Genomic DNA, 7,780 nt, shown 5'->3' with positions numbered 1-7,780 from the left:
GAAAGACAAAACACGTGTCTTTTAGTATTCAGTAAAGTCTAGTCAAGCGCAAAAAAAAAAATGGTTCTGAAATAGCCACTGTATTTTTTGTTTTACTAAAAACAAAAATGTATTAATAAATGCAATTCTTGCTGTCCTCGTCCTTGACCTTGCTCTTTAAAGTCTTAAGGGTCAAAAGAAGTATATATATATATTTCTTCCATTTTTTTTCAACAAGTCTGCTTAAACTCTGATACATATGTATGTGCCTCCTACTTCAAAAGAGCACAGAGCAGGGTTCTCTGCAGACTTTCTGTTTCTCTCAATCTGGCCTTTGGTCCTGTGGTGTAATACGCAGACTGCACCAAAGCCCACACGTCATTACACAATAATGTCATCCTATTTGCTGGTGTTAGCCGAGTGCTGGCTCCCATGGGTCTGCCAGTCCTGGAGCTCAACGGAGAGTTTCTCCTCCTGTGAGGGGTTGTGTCACGGCGTGGCTCCTCCTGTCACGGGCCCCGTCTACTGCACTCACACTATGGGCAGAAAAATAGAGATTATATTCACCCATAACTTATAATTCAAACTATAACATAATATTCACCTATTCACGTATATTTAGTCTATAACTGAGTCTCTAACAACTTAAATTACATTTTTATTTTACACAAATACTTCTTCTAATATCTCAAATATAATAATAACAATAATAATAATAGTGTGATCAATTGTATAATAATAATAACAATAATACTAATTATTATTATTATAAAGATTTAAAAATTAATTTAATATATAATTACACATAATTATACATGAGATTTCCTGTCTCCCTACTTATTATTATTATTATTAAGCTATCAAACTCAAGGGAGACTGTGACAAGTTTTTCTACCAGTGATTTCCTGTTCATTAATACTACTACTACTACTACTACTACTACTACTAATAATAATAATAATAATAACAATAATTTACTTATTTTTATATTCTATCTATATTATATTCTATCAATAAATTTAACAAAATAAAAAAGGAAATAGGAAAAAACAGAACCTTAAAATGTATTAAAAACGAATGAAATTATGATTTAAAAAATAATTTAAAAGGATATGTCTTTAGTTGCCTTTTAAAACTTTTAATCCTTGGAGTTTATCTACAGTGATTTGAATTGGTAAAATGCTCCAGATTTTGGAGGAGAAATGCCTAAAAAAGCATCACCTAACCTCATTCTGCACCTAAACGTTTGTGTAAGAGATTAGATGTTAATGAATTTTGACCATCATGTTTGAAGCCATATTTCAGTATATTTTAATTTTGCTATTACACAATTAGCCATCTCAATCCTCTTTTGGGATTATACACTAAAATTTGGCAGGCAGAAAGTTTTATAAGCAACCCTTTGCCCTTTACAGCTTGCCATGGCCACAAAAATAACAATTCGCCTATTACAAAACACGCAGAAATGCTAAATATGTGAGGCTAATGCTCACTAATCACACAAATCCTTCCTGTGAAACCTTGGAGCTGTTTATTAAAGAAATAAACTCCTTCAATAAACTCATTTGAAATGTCAGAGGAAACAAATATATAAATAAACTGTGTGACAAACCCATCCTAATTTCTCAAACCAGATATCATGCGCGTACGCATGTGGTTCATCTGACAAGCACTGCAGAGACCTTCAATGAAACGCCCGATCTAGACGTGTACACACTGATGTGTGAACAGTGTGCAGAGGCTGGGATTAGAAACGGCCCATCGCAAAGACAGCTGGGAGATTTTAATGAGCCTGATTTCTGCCTGATCAGTTGGACTTAACGCAGGGCAGACCTCTGAGACAGGAAGAAGAGAAGAGAGAAAAGAGTCTAAGTCAGCATCCTGAAGAAAAAAAAAACACACAATTTACGACTGATTTGGAACTAATTGAGACTTGACTAATAATTGATTTCAACAGAGTTTGATGTTAGCTTGTTTCTAAGCTAACAACAATATACACAAAAGAGCATAAAAATACATAAATGATGCATAAAATATGAATAGTTTTTAGTTAAACTACTTTATCCGTTAGTTTTCTTCTTCGGCTCTGGGAGTCTATGGCAGCCCATATAACTGCTTGCGGGAAAGTTATGAAATTTGGCACATGGATAGAGGACGGTCCCAACATTTACCATAGCAAATTTGGAGTCTCTGTCTCAAACTCTCTAGCGCCACCAATAGGCCAAATTTCACATTTCTGCTAATATAGCAGAAATCTATGGAGCCCCGCACATGGCATGCAGGAAAGAAAATAGTAGGCTAAATCGTGTGCACGATTTACTATTTCGTTCCCTCGATTTGCTAAATCATGCACACGATTTATAAATCAAGAGAACGAATTAGTAAATTGTGCGCACAATTTAACAAATCGAGGGAACAAAATAGTAATCGTGTGCATGTATTAGTACATCGAGGGAACGGATTAGTAAATCGTGCGCACGATATATTTATTTTTTCTTGCATGTCATGTGCGGGGCTCCATAGAAATCTCATATGTCAGCTAATAACCTTTGAACTGTAAGGTCTAGAAGCAAAAATCTTTTTTTCTCTGATTCAGGTCGAATGCATATCAAAATGTTAATCTCTACGTGTCAACGTTTTCACAGTTTTGAATTTTGCGAAAAATCTACTTTTTCGAATTTGTCCTAGACGGTTTGTCCGATTTTCATAAAAATTGGCTCAGATCATCTTCTGAGCATTCTAGCATAAATATATCAAAAGCTTTTTGATATACCAAACCGTCTTTGTAAAGTATGTTAACGAATTTGATGAAAATCATGCAAAAATGGACATGAGGCTATATCTTCGCAACGCTTTAGCGGATTCTGACCAAACATGGTATGTGTTGTAACAAGCATGACCTGAAGGCACATGAGTAGTTTTGGAACATCGCCACCTACTGGTCAAAAATATTTAAAAAGATGACATTTCTGCTCATAACTTCTGACCAGATTGGCCAAAAATCTTGTTCAAAAAATCAAAAAATAATTTTAAGTTTTGTAGTAAAATTTTGTATCAACAAATATCTTTAACAGGGGTTTCCAACCCTGCTCCTGGAGAGCTACCATACTGCAGAGTTCAGCTTCAACCTTAATCAAACACACCTGAACCAGCTAACCAAGGTGTTCAGGGCTACTTACTTACAGACAGGTGTGATGAAGCAGGGTTGGAACTTAAGTCTGCAGGAAGGTAGCTCTCCAGGAAGAACCCTGGTCTTTTCTGAGAAATGAAAGACAGCACCTTAGCTCTTCATTTTACCTCTGATGTGCTTGACCCCTTAATTGCTGCTTGCAGCTTATATTTATATCTATAATCAGCATTTCTCTCAACTCATCCAACCATCTTGGAAGTTTTTTTCAAACCCAATGCATTCTGGGATTGTCTTCTCAACAATGTTATGTTTCAGTGTACAAAAAGTGCATCTTGCAGAGTGATAGCAACTGTTGAAATGGTCTTTTTCATCTTCTAATCATGTATACCTTCATTTAAAACATAGGTATGAAGAGTCTCATATTCTGCTGCAGAATTTAAAGGCTTTAGCACAGGTTATCCAGGTGCCATTAAGTGACTCTAGCTAATCCACTATACGCTGTGCAGATACCATTTGAATCACCCACACATACACCAAAGAGGACTTTGCATTTCAGTTGAGCAGGTTCACTTATGACGTCTGAATAATCTGCCTCTTAGAGCCCACTCTTTAGATTTGCATTTTTAAAGTCTGAAATAACAAGAAAAACAACAGTGCCAATAAAAAGTTTTCTTTTCAAAGAGACATTTTAGTAGGACTTGCATTGCTATTACTATTTCTCATATTTAAAGTGGCAGTTCACCCAAAAAGAATAGCAGCTACCAATACTTAGCAAACACTCACAAAATCTTAGCATCCTGGCTAAAGCAGATTATCTCAGGCAAAAACTCACACATTTTCTTAGAAACCATGTAAAAATTTAGTTATTTATGTATTTTTGTAACTTTTATTGATACACAAATAAAGAGATAACAGTGAGAGGGCTGGAAAAGTCACTTTTTGGTTTCAAACTAGCATGTGTGCTAACTGCTAAAGCATGGCTATGACACCAAAACAGACATTTTAATGCACTAAAAACATTCACTTTAGGGACTCTGTGCCACAAAATGACTTCAATAGGACATTGTGGTTTTATGCATCATGCGTAATGATTTTAAAACAAGTCAATAAACAGTCAAATGCACTCATTAAATAGCAATTTTCATGCTCCAGTTTCGCTAGGCTAGGAAGATTCTGGATAACTACTCATTAAAAGTCTCTCAGGAGGTTGCAGCAATTACTGTGCATCTCAGAAAGAAAAGCAAAAGTTACTGAGCAACTTTGTGAACCAGAAAACAAATACGCTTCCAAAATGTGGTGTTGCACATTTGTTGTTTAGCTTTCAACAATAAATATGAAGTCAGGTCTCGTAAAATCTACTTTAGCCGTAGTTCATATGGGAGCAATATAAATCACCAGCAATAAAAGCAGCTTCACATCAAGCGCCGCTTTTTAATAAGTGTTTAATTTCTTATTCTTCCTCTGCTCCTTCCCGGTAATGCTGGTTGTATTAACAAGCCCGCAGCAGTCAGGGCACATTAGCGTCAGAGCGAAAGCATCGCCCGGAGGATTCGGCAGGACTGGGAAATCTCTCATTAAAAGTGCAGCCAGTCAGAGGAAGTCCCACTGTGGGATCTCAGACTCTGAGACCACTCTTTTAGATTTAGCCCAAATTTAACATGAGAAACAGGAGAGAGCACCATTATATCTGGATCGCGGCTATAATGCAAGTATGAATGAAAGTAGAGCAAAACTGAACTTTTGCAGGCTGTGACCCAGGTTATTGACAATGGATAGTTTAAATGAGTTTTGTACTTAATATAGCTAAATGAGACGAGGTTGATGCAAGGTTCAAGAAAACTAATGCGACGCTGAATTCTCATTGGTCATAAATTACTTATGATTATCGACTCCAGCTCAGAATTACATTCAGTGCCGTTGTCTGCAGCATTTGAGGTCGAACGCAGGGCTTTTTGCTTCTTTATCATGCTAAAATGCTTTTTTTGGAGGTGAATTCTAGCATTTCATCAGATATTTGGTTGTATTAATGAGAACTATGAGCAAGAGATTATTTAGAAGGGCAAAATCCGTCAGACGTAAAAAGGTCAGTTCTGGTTATATCCTATTCTGTCCTCCCTAGTGTCAATTCAGAGATGCATCATGAAAATAGAGACGGTATGAGACAGTCTCTGACTCAGTCGGCTGAGTAACGTCTTATAATCGCATATCAGTGTCATAGTTCAGAGAATCTCGCTTCTACTGTCCGCAGCTCCTCCGCATTTTTTGCATTTTTCAAATAACCATCATTAAAACTTAACACAGAAACATTTTTGTTTTATAGTGAACAGGAAATAATCAATAAATATAAAAAATTAATACAAATTCAAATAAATAACTACAATAAGAATGGGATGTAAATAAATGTTTCCTTCGGTTTTATTCATCAATGAAGGTTAATTTAGTGCTGTTTCTCTTGCAATAAAGATATTATACTTAAGGTTTTCAATTAATAAGATTCATTTATATGAGTCTCATAGCTAAATCTGCCAAGGTGGATGAAAAGCTTAAGCAAACTAATATGATACAGATAAATGTAATTTTATACAATATATAAATATCAAAATAAATACATAAATGTATAAAAATACAAAAATTACATAAAAATAAATAAATGTATAAGTACATAAGAATGTAAATTTAATGTATAAATACATAAAAAGCATTACATTAAAAACAAATACAATTGATAACCAAAATAAAAAAAAGAATGATTGAATGAATGAATGAATAAGTTAATTAATAAAATAATGAATTAAGCATGCAGAGTTTTCTTAGTTATATATATATATCTCACTTTAGGTTTCTTTAGTGCTGTTTCTCTCACAACAAATAATTTATAAAATATGTTGCATCTACAAACTAGTTTGTAGAACCAGTTCTAGTTAAACAGACTAGTTTATGTGTTGCGAACTTTATTTATTTATTTAAATAAATAAATAATTTAAAATAAAAATAAAGTTACAAATAAATACAGAAAATAATTAATAAAGGAAAAAAGTAATACAAAAGTTAATTTAGGATTAAAAAAGGAATTGTATTTGTTTTAACAAGTCATTTATTCCTTTATTTATTTGTCTTATTACATTTAGCAACTAATATGATACAGAAATTAAATACATATAAATACACAAATAATAAAATAACTAAATATATAAAATTTATAGATGTATTTTATTATTTGTGTATTTTATAAATAAATAGACATTTTAAATTATGCACAGAGGTTTCTTAATTTGGTTCTTCTTGTGCCAATACTTAACATGGCATTGTAAATATGGTGCATCGTGACCATAGACTGTATAAAAACATGGACGTAGTGTCCGTGACGTCACCCGTTTTTTGAACCAGGCTGTAAACATGTTTTTTTCTGCTGTAAAGTTGGGCATTTTAACATGGGGAGTCTATGGGATTGACTCCCTTTTGCAGCCAGCCTCTAGCGGCCAGTTGATGAATTACAGTTTAAGTCACTTCCTTGTTGGCTTCACGAGAGAGAGCGGGAGGTTGCCGCTTGATCGTGACGCATTGCACTAGGTTTGACATCACTGAAGTTAAATGCCATTGATTCTCGTGCATCTCATCGTTGATAAAGAACAAGCAGCAATGTGTCTTAATGTGTTATATTTGAATGTATACAAGTGCAAATGAGCTACAGCACACAGGAAGATTTAAACTGGTGTTAATATTAGAAAGTCATACAGGTTTGACAACATGAGGGTAAGGAAATGATGCCAGAACTGTTATCTTTTTACAGCATCCCACTGAGGGCATCTGGCAGTCACTTTCTTTCTCTCTACAGGACAAGAATAGCAGGATCCTCCACTCGGTTTGCTGTCACTGTCCCAGAGATCACAGCTCCTGCTCTGCCCCGGTTTACTTAAAGAGAAGAGACCGGGAGCATCCAAACAAGGCTGGAGTATAAACCGCTCTTTGTTCCTCTTCTGTAAATAATAGTCTTGTTTTCTTTCCTTCCGTCAGCTCCCTCCCCCTCTTGTTTTCTCTGTCTTTTGGCTCCGAGAGCCCAGGTTTGTGTAGAAGCTTTCGATTTGCCCCGCAACTGGCCTTCCCCTTCCCCCATCTGCCTCAAAGCCAGATGCAGATGAAAAATTCATGGCAAAGTGCCTTGAAAAAGCCCCCTTCCAATCTATTTGAAGTGATGCTCTTCCTCTGAAGTTGCCCTCTCTGATGACGGCCATCTTTGCTCCTGTTTTCGACCCTCTGAGTGTCAGTTTTCCACTGATAAAAGGCAAGTGGAGTCATCTAGCTGGTGTAATTAGAGCATTGATCCAATCGACTATTGATTGGCATCTTTTCAATTAAGTCAGTCGTCCTTAGTCTCTCTCTCTCTCTGGGAAAAGCCTCCAGCTACTCAAATGGAGAACAACAGCGAGATGGATTTACAATTCAACCTCTCATTGCAAACTGACAGCACTCGAGGCATTTAACGCAGCACTCAAAGAACATTTTTGCATGTAATGGCATGTCATTTTGTTTAAAACTATTAGAAAATTGTAAAATGTGAATGTATCCTGTGCTCTAGTGTTTGGAAAAGCTAAGCTAAGATCCTGTATGAAATAACATGATCACAGGATGATAGTTTTTAAAGAGCTGTGCTGTAAGATATTTCATAAAAAA

General features: G+C 35.4%; 1 long non-coding RNA gene across 1 annotated transcript in view; it reads right to left on the bottom strand.

Annotated features, from left to right (window-relative positions):
- Positions 1-263: 263 nt before the first annotated feature.
- The window catches only part of LOC107751279 (uncharacterized), a 15,243-nt gene continuing 7,726 nt past the window's right edge, over positions 264-7,780 (bottom strand). The window contains exon 3 of the long non-coding RNA XR_001641222.1: positions 264-515. This is a non-coding gene — a long non-coding RNA (uncharacterized LOC107751279). The remainder of the gene's footprint in view (positions 516-7,780) is intronic.

This window comes from Sinocyclocheilus rhinocerous, unplaced genomic scaffold (genome assembly GCF_001515625.1).
Source record: "Sinocyclocheilus rhinocerous isolate Xijiao unplaced genomic scaffold, SAMN03320098_v1.1 scaffold872, whole genome shotgun sequence".
NCBI lineage: Eukaryota > Metazoa > Chordata > Actinopteri > Cypriniformes > Cyprinidae > Sinocyclocheilus > Sinocyclocheilus rhinocerous.
This window is presented reverse-complemented; position numbering and strand designations above follow the sequence as displayed.